Genomic DNA, 15,992 nt, shown 5'->3' with positions numbered 1-15,992 from the left:
AATAAGCCAGAACCCTCCAAAGTGTTTCAGCAAAGCATTTTAAAGACAAGGTGAGGGAGGGACATAATCGGTTGTTGCAAACTTCTTGGTGTCAGAATCCTTTGTTCTTGTAACTGTCCATGCAAGTGAGGTCATGATGTTCCTGTAACCTCCAACAAGACAAATATTATTATCTCTTCTGCAACTTTTTAGCTCTGTATGAAGGGGAAAATGTTATACTCTTAAAGATCAGAGTCTTGAGAATGGGCTATCCTGTACATTTCAGGCTATAGGCAACATTCTTAACTTCAAGTGAAGGCAATAGAATACAAAGGTTAAAGCAAAAGAAAATTCTAGTACAGAGTCCCATTTGTTCTCCCTATTACATCATTTGTCTTCATTTCAAACATGTCAGAGCCAAACAATAATTACTGTTAAGTCTCAGGCTTCCATAAACAACTCATAGGAGTGTTCCTTATCTAAGATGAACAAGTAGATGGGAACAGTTCATGTGAAATGCCACCACCTTCCTTCCATGAAAGGGTTCAGGGTACCACCCTCTATCACTGTATGAACATGTAATTGTAGATTTTTTTTTGTCCATTTTCTTCGTGGCTATTCTATTAAAAATTATTCTAAAATAGTAAACAGAGAAGAATGCTCTATCTGTAAATGAAAAGAGATTTTTGTTTATACCCCTGAAGTTGAAGCTTTAGCAGCAAAGGTCCAAGTTGGTGTTACAGGTACAGCAGACAGATGCAGAAAGCAAGAGAGACAGGAAGTGGGTGGTCCTAACTGCAGAGACCATGAAGTCAAATTCCGCTCCTCTTCTTGAGGAGTTAATATCAATTTCTTCCATCTCTCCTGGGACCTGTTTTCCAGGAGTAGAGAACCAGGGAAAGCTTCACTGACTCTGGTTGGAAGTGTGAACCAAGCCAGACTCAGTTATAATGAGAGTCACTATTGCAAAGGGGAGAGAAAATAGCAACACATATACATAGAGATGGCATCGTATTTTAGGGTGGGGCTGGGGTGAAAACAAGAGGCATTAACGCTGCAAAGGGATAAGCTGTGCTCTGAAGCTGGAAAGGCAAGTGAACTTTCATACAGGGACCTCCTCTCCCCAAACAGACTTTAGTACTGAGGCGATTTCACTATCAACCTCACCTTTGTTTTCTCAGCTACAAAATGGAGATAATGACAGTTGCTTTCTCATGTTTTTGAAACAATCAAATGGAAAATAGTCACAGCCCAGTGTGTTGCCTCTCATGAGCAATCAATAAACTTAGCTCCTTCTCCAACTCATCAAGCCTAAGCCCTGCTCTGTGTCACCAGGAAGCTAAGCAGCTCAGTCCTCTAATTCAAAAAAAAAACTTCTTTCCCAAAGGACAATTGACAGAGAAAGCACTGAGCCAGGAGCCCCGCAAACAGGAGGCTAAGCCTCTGGTTTGCAAATATGTTTAAGCAGCTTAACTGCTTCTTGAAAGAAGTCTCACATAAAATAAATTCAGATCTAAGCTGAAACCTGGCTATTTGCTTTTCTACTCATCTGCACCCAACTTCACCAAGAAAAGCCCTCAGCAGAACTCAAAAAGCTTGGACTTGATGGTTTTCACTTTCCCTTTAATCATATAAACACTGTTCACCCATTTTGCATGTGCTTTAGGTTTTTTAAACATATGAATCTTTCTCCAATAGCTGTAATTGAAGTAAAACTTTAAGCCTTAAATAAAATTTGAAAAACACTGAGATTTTTTTTTACTTTGTTTGTTTGTTTGTTTTATCTTTATTTTATTTTATTTTTTAACTTTACAATATTGTATTGGTTTTACCATATATCAACATGAATCCGCCACGGGTATACATGTGTTCCCCATCCTGAACCCTCCTCCCTCCTCCCTCCCAGTACCATCCCTCTGAGTCGTCCCAGTGCACCAGCCCCAAGCATCCAGTATCGTCCATCGAACCTGGACTGGTGACTCATTTCATATATGATATTATACATGTTTCAATGCCATTCTCCCAAATCTTCCCACCCTCTCCCTCTCCCACAGAGTCCATAAGACTGTTCTATACATCAGTGTCTCTTTTGCTGGCTCGTATACAGGGTTATTGTTAGCATCTTTCGAAATTCCATATATATGCATTAGTATACTGTATTGGTGTTTTTCTTTCTGGCTTACTTCACTCTGTATAATAGACTCCAGTTTCATCCACCTCATTAGAACTGATTCAAATGTATTCTTTTTAATGGCTGAGTAATACTCCATTGTGTATATTAGAAATTCAATCCTTTGAATCTTGAAGTCTCTGGTTTGTTTTTTCCAACTTTTATTTCATACTGGGGTATGGCGAATTAACAAACAATGTTGTGATAGTTTCGGGTGAACGGCAGAGGACTTGGCCATATATATACATGTTTCCATTCTCCCTCAATGCCCCCTCCCATCCGGGCTGGCACATAACATTGAGCAGAGTTCCATGTGCTACACAGTAGGTCTGTATTTGTTATCCATTTTAAATATAGCAGTGTGTACATGAAAGACTTTGTACTTTTTAAGTCATCTATAAATTGCAAACTCCCTTAAAAGATTGGTATCATTTCTGTTTTAACCACAGGGATTTTGACTAGTCTGTGAAGACTAGGCCCAGACTGCCCAACCTTGAGAGGTGCTCAAGATATAAGAGGAGCCAAGAGTAGCAGAAAGATAGAGGTGAATGAAAGACTCCCTTAGTCTCTGAATAAGCCTGTCATTTTACTCTCTGACTCTTCTGTCATTCCCCAAAGAAACCCAATTTCTTTTGATATATGAAATGAAACTTATTCCAAAATTTGCATTGTCTTATTATTTAAGGCAAAGATGAGTTTTAGATGTTATTTCAAAATTAAAGAGGATGCTTATTATTCACTGTCTTTGTACTGTTTGAGTAAATTTCTAAGCACCATTTATTGTCCTGAAACTTTGTTACTTATGAAATACATGTCTTGAGCACATTAACTATGACAAGTGATAACTCAGAATAGGAATGGCCCATAGAGGGATTTGTAGCAGGCCTGTAAAACTGAGAGTCATCTCTCTTTTCCCTGCCATGTGGAATCAAGGGAAAAGGCTCATGAAGATGAGAGTGGACATGTGACACAGAGTAATTTCTTAGTCACTCTATGTAAAGATGCATAATTATTTCCCCCAAAGTTTCCCCTTTTTACTCCTTCATGATAAAGATCTTTCCTAGTTATTATGCCATGTGGATTCTTGGGATAATAGATGGGGTAAAAGCTGTGCCCCTCTTCTCCCGGAACATGATCTCAACTACGTATCCCAAAATTTGGATTGCAAACTGTGACAGTCTGTTCTGGTCTGATGTGGCATGTGAGTGTATGTGTGCTCAGTCATGTCCAAGTCTTTGCAACCCCATGGACTGTAGCCCGCTGGGCTCCTCTGTCCATTGGAACTGTCCATTGGAATACTGGAGTGGGCTGCCATTTCCTCCTCCACTAATGTGACACACATGTGCCTAAAAATCAAGGTGCAACTTTGTTCAGTAAAAGTTACAAGACTCTTGGGGAAAATGGAGTTGGCAACACAGCAAAAACCTTTATCAGTGACACAAAAACAGAAGTTAGGACATAAATAAAAATGGTATCCCAGCTTTACACATTTTAAATGGTTAAGGAAAGCATAAATACAGCAATAAACATAGCCCTTTACTCTGAGAAAGACCTCAAGTTTGCCAGAGTACATGCATGGCGGAAGGGTTGCAGTTGTAAGTTATTGTGAAGTGGCAGAGGGTGGGTTATCTCAGATAGAATGCAAAGGGCTGGATGGGGATGAATGTGACTCAGAGCACAGGAGTTGCACTCAGGGAGCTGGTAGGCGTATGTGTACTTTCTGTGCCTCCTACATCTCCATTCAACAGAGCACAGCTTCCACATTCACCCCGTTTATGGTGGACAAAACTGCATAAGCAAACACTCAGTTACATTGTGCTCAAAATGTACTCTAATATTTCAATTGTGTTGGAGCAAATTTGCATACTCAAAACAAGAACTGACTGCATCTAGAATCTTTAGATTGTTCTCTCTCATTGTCACCTTCCATTCCACTTATAGAATAAGTTATTCCAAACACAAATCTCATCTTTCATTCAAGATCTTTCCAAAACAAACAAACAAAACAGACAATCTAGAATAATGTACAATTTTGGAAGTGTATAATATATAATTTCTGAAGAATAATGTATAATTTCCGATATTAAAGAAAAGTAGAGTTTGGAAAGATAGCTAACAGTAGACAAGCAGGGGAAAAATACAAACTAAAGATTAACCCAGACTTAGGGTACCCAGATACCTAGCCCTGTATCTCAGGAAAGGATTCTTGTTTCTAATGGGGTCAAGACAGCAAGGAGCATGCAACAGGAAGTGTCACTTGCTGCACCAATTGCTAAATTGAAGATTTTGGGGACATGCACCAGATATCTGTCCTTTTTTAACTTGTTAGAATCCCATCCATGAATTTGCCTAAACCTTTCTTTGAAGCCTCTAGCTATCTTCAGGGACACTGTCATACAAGAGCTAGAAAAGAGCCAGGAACACAGTAACTGGGGCATTCACTCACCATGTTTTTAGTTGAGTAATAGCCATGTACAAAGCCACTTACATAAAAAAGAAGGATAAAACCCCATTCTCAAGAATCTGGCAATCTCGCTGCAAGCTTCTCTGGAGCTTCTTCAGTTGCAATTCTTCAGCCATCTTCAATTGCAGAGCTTCCATACCCTGGGTTGACAGCCTCTTCCCTCATGTGTTTCTCAACCACTGGTATTTGGAGTCATACAAATATTTATCATGCGGGAATGTCTTGGGCATCGCAGGACAATTAGTAGCCCTGGCTGCTGCTGCTGCTGCCCCTAAGTCGCTTCAGTTGTGTCCAACTCTATGTGACCCCATAGACGGAAGCCCACCAGGCTCCCCCGTCCCTGGGATTCTCCAGGCAAGAATACTGGAGTGGGTTGCCATTTCCTTCTCCAATGCCTGGCTAACACTTCCCAAAAGCCGCTAGTGCATTCCAATCACTGCAAACATCCAAAAGGCACCCCCTGGTGCTGGAGAAGGTGTGGAGAAAAGGGAAACCTTCTACACTGTGGGTGAGAAGGTAAACTGATGTGGCACTGTGGACAATGGTGCAGAGGTTCCTCAAAAAACTGAAAGTAGGGTTTCCATATGATCCAGCAATCCCACTCCTTGGCATGTAACCAGACAAAACTATAATTCAAAAAGATACTTGCAACCCAATATTCTTAGCAGACACTGTTTAACATAGCCAAGATGGGAAAACAACCTCAATGTCCATTAACAGAGGATGGGTAAAGAATGTTTTACATATGTACAATGGAGTATTCCTCAGCCCTGAAAAAGAATGAGACAATGTCAGTTGCAGCAACATGGATGGACCTAGAGATTATCATACTGAGCAAAGTAACGCAGGAAAAGACAAATGCCATATGATATCGCTTATTTGTGGAATCTAAAATATGACAGAAAGGAACTTATCTGCAAATCAGAAACAGACTTGGAGTTGCCAAAGACATGAGGGGAGGGATGGACTGGGTGTTTGGGAGTAGCAGATGCAAACTAGTATAAAAAGAATGAATAAACAACAAAGTCTGATTGTGTAGCACAAAAAGCTATATTCAGTATGCTGTGATAAACCATAATGGACAAGAATATGATAAAGAATATATATAATGTTTAACCGAATAAATTTGCTGTATAGTAGAAATTAATACAACATTGTAAATCAACTATACCTCAGTAATTTTTTTTAATACCTTCCTCACATGTTCAAATACATCTGGTAGGGTGCAAAGTCCCCAGCTGGCCCCTCACTCAATTTCATACTTCCTTCTCCTTGAAGACTTAGGCTGGCCCACTTCCTGAGACAAGTACTCCAGCTGTTTCCATTCATTCACTGTGAAGAAAACACAGCTGCTCCGGTCCAGAAGGAAAAGACACTATAGCAGGGAAGAGGAGAAAAACAGGAAACCTCAGGAAATGGGGTTCCTCGCCTATTTCTTCAGTCTTAACATCCACAAAACTTTTAATATCTTTTAATCCTGAGAATAAGTCTATAAAATTGAATTTGGCAAGGAAATTAACTTAGATACATGTTCTTGATCAGGTTTAGGGTTATAATCCAGTTGTTCTGATTTTTATTCCTCTGTTCATTTTACTACTGCTCATTGCTGTTTCCTAGGGATGGGGAAAGAGCCTGAAATCTCTTTTGCTGGCAGCTGGCTTCCCTATTCGAGGTTCAGTGATAGTTCGAATTTGTCACGGACACTGTTCATGAAATATTTCCGGCTCTCTACCTTCAGGGGCATGTGATGGTATTAGACTTCCAGCCCATCTCTGGTTCTTCAAGCCTGCATGATTAGTCCTACTGAATTACCTGTGAGCATTGAATGGCCAGTTCCAGAAACTCACTCTCTTTTTCCTACGACATAACAACTCCTAGTATTCAAAATGGTATGTCCAAAAGGAAGAAAATTTTGGACAGAAACCACTGCTGACCTAAAGTGGACTAAGAATATAAGCAAGGAAAGTCATTTGTTGTAGTAGATAATTCAGATTCGACAGCTGTCACTTTAGGTTGGTGTGTCCTATCCTAACATCAAGTTCCCCTCTTCCCCCCATCTGCCCATGATTAGTTCTCAGACATTTTGATTGAGTAAAAGAACTAAGATCCAACCATACATCACACACACTCACACACACACACACACACACACACACACACACACTCACACACACACAGGGCTCAGGGCATCAATTCCTGAGCAACCAGTGCCTCCTCTTTTCTCACTAACTTTGTAGCACTGGCCACATTACAGAGTAAAACTGTCTCTAAGACATTCAGTTATTTGTTTTTATTTCTCTCTTTTCTGACTGCAAGCCCTGTGAAAATAGGTAACATGCCTCATTCAACTCTGTCAACCACAAAACCCAACCCTGAGAAAACAATACACAAATATTTGTTAAATAACTGGTCTTCATAATCTAGTGCCAAAAAAAGGGGAGAGAAAAATGATCCAGGAAACCTCATTTTTTCTCCAACAATGCTGAGAAGAATGAGAGAGGAGACACACAGGTGGAGGGGAATATTTATGAAAATATAATGCATGCGAAAAAGTTTGGAAAGTTAGAAGAAAATATAAGCATATAATCAATTACCACCACAATATTGAAGGAGTTTTTTCCTTTATCACCAGAAAAACTTCTCATTAATTACATCATGCCCCATAAGTTATACTTTATCTGCTATCAAATAAAAGGCTTTTTATCTCTTTCTGGGTCTATGGGCAACAAAAATCCAGCTCCTAGTTAATATCTGATGAATACTGGGATGACTCCAGAGGGAACCCGCTCAATAATCCAATACCTCATTTCACTCTCATCCTACTCAGCGATCCCAGACTTCCATTGCTGACAAAGTGAAATATAATATTGATCTAGTACTGCATTGTTCAGTCTCCCTGAATCTTTGGGGGTCATTGGCTGGCTGATAGATTAACACAAGTGTGATAATCACTTTGAAAGTAAACTGTCAAGTGTGTGTACCATGCGAGATGCTGTACAGAGAACTCAAGGAAATTGGTTTCTCCCCAGATGGGGAGGTGTCATAGAATCACATTTAATAAAACTCAAATACTGGAGAAGCTCCAGTTTATTGCAAAAGCTTGCTATCGTATGCATCCTCTAGGAAAGGAGGTTCTTATCCCAGGCTCTCAGCTTTGGAGATCTTGTTTCCCTCAGTTTGCTGAAGATTCTCTGAACCATAACAGAGATATTAACCTGAGACTAAAATCATAATGCAAGGGGAAGATTGTGCCAAGCACAATAGCACACAACTGTGTATGCGTCACCTTGGAAAAGTGATAGAGCAGTTATGAGGACAAACTTGAGAACTCTTGCCAGACTTCAAGTCCCAGCTTTCAATTTATTAGTAGAGCAAGGTATTTAACCTCTTTGTGCCTACTTCTTCACGGGGGAAGTTAACTTATACATAGCTTTGTGGTAAAGATTAAACGAATTAATTTCGGAAAAATGTTTATATTGATGTCTGCCATGTATACTCTTTTCGAGTACTATTTTGTATTTCATTAAAGAGAGAGAGAAGGAGGCAGACCTATACAAAGATACCTGTAGTGTGTGTGTGTCTCCCTCCCATGTCCTCCGACCACTGTACACGCTCAGTCCTGCCTGACTCTGCGACCCCATGGACTGTAGTCTGCAAGGCTCCTCTGTCCATGGAATTTTCCTGGCAAGAATACTGGAGTGGATTGTCATTTCCTTCTCCAAGATATCTTCCTGAACCAGGGACTCCATCAGGCTCTCTTGCATCTCCGGCATTGGCAAGTGGATTCTTTATCACTAGCGCCACCTGGTGTGTGTATGAGTATTTATATATATTGTTAAAGAATCTGCCGGTAATGCGGGTGACCTGGGTTTGATCCCTGGGTCGTCGAGGAAGATCCCTTGGAGAAGGAAATGGCAACCCACTCCAGTATGCTTTGGAGAAGAAAAGGTATCCCACTCCAGTATTCTTGCCTAGAAAATCCCATGGACAGAGGAACCTGGTGGTCACAAGTCCATGGGGTCACAAGAGTCAGACACAACTAAACCAAGTGACTAAACCACGGTAGCTTAGTGACTAAACTACCAGTATGCTTACCTGAGAAATCCCATGGACAGAGAAGCCTGGGAGGCTATGGTCCATTCGGCCGCAAGGAGCTGGATGCAATTTAAGGACTAAACCACCACCACAGATGCACAGTGAGATTAGTATGACCAGTACACCCATTTCCCAAAACAGAACCCTAAAGTCAGTGAGATAACAGGAACAAGTTTACATTGAAATCAGAATTAAATAAAACCCAGAATTTCTTATGCTAAAAAGGAAGATATTCATTTTTTCCACTATGCATGACAACAGTATTTCCTATTCTCACCTGTTTTGCTGATGTCGAAATCAGATTGATTATGTTCTTTGCAGCCAAAGATGGAGAAGCTCTATACAGTCAACAAAAACAAGACTTGGAGCTGACTGTGGCTCAGATCATGAACTCCTTATTACCAAATTCAGACTTAAATTGAAGAAAGTAGGGAAAACCACTAGACCATTCAGATATGACCTAAATTAAATCCTTTATTATTATACAGCGGAAGTGAGAAATAGATTTAAGGGCCTACATCTGATAGATAGAGTGCCTGATGAACTATGGAATGAGGTTCGTGACATTGTACAGGAGACAGGGTTCAAGACCATCCCCATGGAAAAGAAATGCAAAAAAGCAAAATGGCTGTCTGCGGAGGCATTACAAATAGCTGTGAAAAGAAGAGAAGCAAAAAGCAAAGGAGAAAATAAAAGATATTCCCATTTGAATGCAGAGTTCCAAAGAATAGCAAGGAGAGATAAGAAAGCCTTCCTCAGCGATCAATGCAAAGAAATAGAGGAAAACAACAGAATGGGGAAGACTAGAGATCTCTTCAAGAATATGAGAGATACCAAGGGAACATTTCATGCAAAGATGGGCTTGATAAAGGACAGAAATGGCATGGATCTAACAGAAGCAGCAGATATTAAGAAGAGGTGGCAAGAATACACAGAACTGTACAAAAAAGATCTTCACAACCCAGATAATCATGAAGGTGTGATCATTGACCTACAGCCAGACATCCTGGCATGTGAAGTCAAGTGGGCCTTAGAAAGCATACTACGAACAAAGCTAGTGGAGGTGATGGAATTCCAGTTGAGCTATTCCAAATCCTGAAAGATGATGCTGTGAAAGTGCTGCACTCAATATGCCAGCAAATTTGGAAAACTCAGCAGTGGCCACAGGACTGGAAAAGGTCAGTTTTCATTCCAATCCCAAAGAAAGGCAATGCCAAAGAATGCTCAAATTACCGCACAATTGCACTCATCACACACTAGTAAAGTAATGCTCAAAATTCTCCAAGCCAGGCTTCAGCAATACGTGAACCGTGAACTTTCTGATGTTCAAGCTGGTTTTAGAAAAGGCAGAGGAACCAGAGATCAAATTGCCAACATCTGCTGGATCATGGAAAAAGCAAGAGAGTTCCAGAAAAACATCTATTTCTGCTTTATTGACTATGCCAAAGCCTTTGACTGTGTGGATCACAATAAACTGTGGAAAATTCTGAAAGAGGTATTCTGAATACCAGACCACCTGATCTGCCTCTTGAGAAACCTGTATGCAGGTCAGGAAGCAACAGTTAGAACTGGACATGGAACAACAGACTGGTTCCAAATAGGAAAAGGAGTACATCAAGGCTGTATATTGTCACCCTGCTTATTTAACTTCTACGCAGAGTACATCATGAGAAACGTTGGACTGGAAGAAGCACAAGCTGGAATCAAGATTGCCGGGAGAAATATCAATAACCTCAGATATGCAGATGACACCACCCTTATGGCAGAAAGTGAAGAGGAACTAAAAAGCCTCTTGATGAAGGTGAAAATGGAGAGTGAAAAATTTGGCTTAAAGCTCAACATTCAGAAAACGAAGATCATGGCATCCGGTCCCACCACTTCATGGGAAATAGATGGGGAAACAGTGGAAACAGTGTCAGACTTTATTTTTGGGGGCTCCAAAATCACTGCAGATGGTGACTGCAGCCATGAAATTAAAAGACGCTTACTCCTTGGAAGGAAAGTTATGACCAACCTAGATAGCATATTCAAAAGCAGAGACATTACTTTGTCAACAAAGGTCCGTCTAGTCAAGGCTATGGTTTTTTCCAGTGGTCATGTATGGATATGAGAGTTGAACTGTGAAGAAAACTGAGCACTGAAGAATTGATGCTTTTGAAGTGTGGTGTTGGAGAAGACTCTTGAGAGTCCCTTGGACTACAAGGAGATCCAACCAGTGCATTCTGAAGGAGATCAGCCTTGGGATTTCTTTGGAAGGAATGATGCTAAAGCTGAAACTCCAGTACTTTGGCCACCTCATGCGAACAGTTGACTCATTGGAAAAGACTGTGATGCTGGGAGGGATTGAGGGCAGGAGGAGAAGGGGACAACAGAGGATGGGATGGCTGGATGGCATCACTGACTCGATGGACGTGAGTCTGAGTGAACTCCGGGAGTTGGTGATGGGCAGGGAGGCCTGGCATGCTGCGATTCATGGGGTGGCAAAGAGTCAGACACGACTAAGAGACTGAACTGCACTGAATATTATAACATCACATATCCTATTACACAGCAGCAATAAATGATATAGAGAGAGGAATTATTTATGGTATTTGTCATCAGTGATCTCATCTAAAGATATTTTCCTCTTTGGGTGCTTTTTTAAATTAATTTTTATTGGAGTATTGTTGATTTACAATGCTGTGTTGGTTTCTGTTGTACAGCAAAGTGAATCAGCTATAAGTATACATATATCCTCTATTTTTTGGTTTTCCTTCTATTTAGGCCACCAGAGAGCACTGAGCAGAGTTCCCGGAGCTATATACTAAGGTCTCATTAGTTATCTATTTCAGGTAATCCCAATCTCCCAAATCATCCTACCCTCCCCTTTTTCCCCCTTTGGTCTCCCTATGTTTTTTTTCTACATCTGTATCTCTATTTTTGATTTGTAAATAAGATCATCTCTACAATTTTTTCTAAATTCCACATGTATGCATTAATATACCAGAGAAGTCGATGGCACCCCACTCCAGTACTCTTGTCTGGAAAATCCCATGGACGGAGGAGCCTGGTAGACTGCAGTCCATGGGGTCGCAAAGAGTTGGACACAACTGAGTGAGTTATCCTTCTCTTTTCCCTTTCATGCATTGGAGAAGGAAATGGCAACCCACTCCAGTGTTCTTGCCTGGAGAATCCCAGAGATGGGGGAGCCTGGTGGGCTGCCGTCTATGGGGTCACACAGAGTCAGACATGACTGAAGTGACTTAGCAGCAGCAGAAGCGTTAATATACAATATTTGTTTTTCTCTTTCTGACTTACTTCGCTCTGTATGACAGTCTCCAGGCCTTTCCACATTTCTACAAATGATCCAAATTCATTCTAAAGAACGTAGTTTTGAATAATAGGCATACTATCAATAGATATTTATTATTCAACAAATATTTATTGGGTACTTACTCTGTGCCAGGCACTCCACTAAGCATTAAGCCATGGGACTCTGTCCCTCCAGCCAAAACTGGGCAAAATGATGAAAGAAATTCATACCCAAAATGTGCTCTTTGTATTCTTTCAATGATGCTTTAGCCAATAAAGCTATATCCTTCTACCCTGCACCCTCATTCTTTTTTTTATTTTTTAACTTAAAGAAAATTACTTTATAATGTTGTATTGGCCTCTGCCATATGACAACATGAATCAGCCATAATTATACATATATCCTCTCTCTCATAAACTTCCCTCCCCTCCCCCAATCCCACCCCTCTAGGTCATCACAGAGAGTCAGACTGAGTTCCCTGTGTTATATGGCAACTTCCCACCAACTATTTATTTTACACATGACAGTGTATATACATCAGTTCTACTTTCCCCATTCAGCCCACCTCTCCTTCCCTCACTGTGTCCACAAGTCCATTCTCTACATCTTCATCTCCATTCCTTCCCTGCAAATCGTTTCATCAGTACCATTTTTCCAGATTTCATATATATATGCATTATATATCTGTTTTTCTCTTTCTGACTTACTTCATTCTGTATAAGATGTTCTAAGTTCATCCACCTCACTACCACTGATTCAAATCTGTTCCTTTTTATGGCTGAGTAATATTCCATTGTATATATGTACCACATCTTCTTTATTCATTCATCTGTCTCTGGACATTTAGATTGCTTCTATATCCTGGCTATTGTAAATAGTGTTTCAATGAACATTGGAGTACACATGTCTTTTAGAATTCTGGTTTTCTCAGGGTATATTCATGCCCAGGCACCCTCACTCTCATATCTCTCTCAAGTAGTTTCTCCCTGGGCAGCATTCTAAAGACCTTTCCATATCCTCAGACCTCTTGCCCTGTTTCCCTCCCTTTGCTAAGTGATAGCAAGCTACTCTGGTTAAATTAGATGACAATTAGTTCTCCTCATGAAGAAAATAGATTAGGAATCAGTTAGTGTCCCAAAGGCAAGTTCAATCTAAGATTTTATGGTGACAATGGAATAGATTTCTAAACTGGATTATGACTTGGACCCTTCAAAATCTAAGACAAGTCAGTATGCTAAGATCATATTCTTGAAACTGACTCTAGTGCCGGGATTTCTTATACTGTTGGCACCTTAGAAGAAGCTGTTGGATAGAATTGAATGTTAGAGGTTACATAGCTTCAGTGTCCCTTCATCAACCATGACAGATGGCCAGCCTGCTCAGTATCTCTCATAGGGTCCATTTGAACTTGACAAAGTTAGATGCTTAGAGTTGCTATATGTTATTCTGGTAACAGAAGAGAATCTCTCTGTGGTGGATTTGATCCCACTTCTAAGTCTTAAATAATAAAATAGAAAAGTACTATGATGAGTTGAAGGCTTCCCCAAGGGTTCAGCAGTAAAGAATCCACTTGCAATGCAGAAGACACAGGAGACGCAGGTTCAATCCCTGATTCAGGAAAATCCCGTGGAGGAAAGCATGGCAACCCATTCCAGTGTTCTTGCCTGGAGAATGCCATGGACAGAGGAGCCTAGTGAGCTTAATTAAGTCTACACGGTCACAAAGAGTCAGATATGACTGAAGTGACTGATCACACATGATGAGTTGAAGACAAAAATGAAGTTCACACAGTTAAGTAAAGCCAGTTTTAGTTAAGTAACCTCACCCTTTTCCTCCAAATCCTTTAATGGTCCAATCCTCATCCAGGTTAGATAACACTCTGTGTTTTCAAATTGATCCCTTATTTCCTCTAAGCATGTTTGAATCTCTTTCCTTCTCCTCCCAGGCAAATTGTTAGAAAAAGCACTGGTTTACTGCCTTCCTTCCTCGCCTCCCTTTTACTCTTTGCTCTTCAACTGATGACAAGATCTGTCTCCCACCTCGCTTCAAGACCACTGAGTGCATTTGATATGTCATTTTATACCGCTGCTCTGCTATCTTATATGAATTGTATTTGCATCCTTTCTCTGAGCTTTTTTCAAAAATTCAGCCTTTTCATTTACATTCCTAATGCTAAAGCTATCCTTGTCAGTCCAGAGGTGCTGTTTCTCAAGTTTCTGTCATAGAGTTTGGCTACAAGTAAAAGCAGGAAAATGAAACATTAGTTGGGAGTGGGCAGTAAGGTGAAGACATAGTTTTCTTCAAAAGAGATATAAGAGATTTAGCATCTTTGATACTGGAAATGTTCCAACAGAAAATGAGAAAATTAATAATGTAGAGAGAGAGAGTTCTTGCAGGAGCAAATTTTTCACAAAAAGCAATCAGTTAAGGGGAGAAATTTAATCTTCCTCCAGAAAAATGAAAGATCTTAACCTGACAGCATCTGATATCCTGAGCAGTCTTTTAAGAATTTTTAATTTTCACAAAAAAAGTTCTTTCATCGTTGTCATAGTTTCTTTCAATGTGTCTGTACACAAAACCATTCAACCAGCTCACTCATCAAGTCTTCATAAAATGATTGCTTTCATGTTGAGAAGGGTAAAAGTCCCTCTAGAGCCCCACAGAGTTGGTTGGTTCACCCAGAATAGAGTGAAGCAAAGCCTCTGCAGTCTCAAGTTCACTGCAGTTGTCTGTGAATCCAGAGGTAAATTTGACCAGCATCCCTCCCACTCCTAGGAGAAATCAGATCGATGGTTCTTTTCCTTTGCCTCTGTCAAAACCACTAGCGTGTGCTTTCAAACATTCACATTCTTGTGCTCTTACCCCAGACTTGATGAATCAGAATCCCCAGGGAATAATGGACACAGAAGGACAAGACGTAGGTGCATGATTTTTTTTGCAAATTCCTCCAGTTATTATTATGTGCTCACGTCCATGCTCAATCGCTAAGTCTTATCCAACTCTTTCAACCCCATGGACTGGAGCCTACCAGGCTCCTCTGTCCATGGGATTTCCCAGGCAAAGAATATTGGAGTAGGTTGTCATTTTCTCCTCCAGGAACTCTTCCCAATCCAGGGATCAACCCCATATCTCGTGCATCTCCTGCATTGGCAGGTGGATTCTTTATCAGTGAGTCACGTGGGAAGCCCATTATTATGTGCACTGAAACTCAATCCTAAATAAAGAAGCACAAATGATGGTCTTTATATTCATTTTTTTTTTCCATTCTTGCTTTTCATAAGCCTGTGTGCCAGCTCTGTGTTCAGCCTCAAGTATACAATGTTAAAAACCATGGCCCCTGCCCCCAAGGAGTTCATAATATAAAGGGAGAAAAAATGGGAGCTAATCAAGGGCAACTCAACACTGTGAAGTCTTGTGACCAAGATGGTCCAGATATGCTGAGGCAGGATATCCAAACCCAGCTCAGAGCATAAGATACCGACAAAGGCCAGGAATATTCCTGAGATGAGTTCTAAAGGATGAACAAGAGTCACCTAAGAAATGTCATGAAGAAATACAAATAGATATATTTCTAGTTTTTAAATAAGAAGATTTTGGGGGGGGGCATTCCCTGGCACTCCACTGGTTAGGACTTCACATTGCCACTGTTGGAGGTACAGGTTCGATCCCTGGTCAGGAAACTAAGATCCTGCAAGCTGTGTGACACAGCCCCCAAATTCTTTTGTTTGAAATTCTGCATTTAATTGAACGAACACATATGTGAGTTCAAATCTTAAAATTGTTTGAAGCCACAAAGTCACTTTGATATCCCATCCCCAGCCCAGAAGTAATAGCTGAGGGCCTAATCCACTCTAACCGATGGGAGGCATTAAAGGGACCATAAGACACACTCCTTGTACTCATACATAGGAAGGATGGCTTTGGAGAGGAAGGGAAATTTCAGTTCCACCTTGAAGGGAAGAAAAGAACTTTTAGTTGGAGTAGAAAGAGCA

This window comes from Bos indicus x Bos taurus, chromosome 11, assembly GCF_003369695.1.
Source record: "Bos indicus x Bos taurus breed Angus x Brahman F1 hybrid chromosome 11, Bos_hybrid_MaternalHap_v2.0, whole genome shotgun sequence".
Classification (NCBI taxonomy): domain Eukaryota; kingdom Metazoa; phylum Chordata; class Mammalia; order Artiodactyla; family Bovidae; genus Bos; species Bos indicus x Bos taurus.
The sequence above is the reverse complement of the archived record's forward strand: the minus strand, read 5'-3'. Positions refer to the sequence as shown.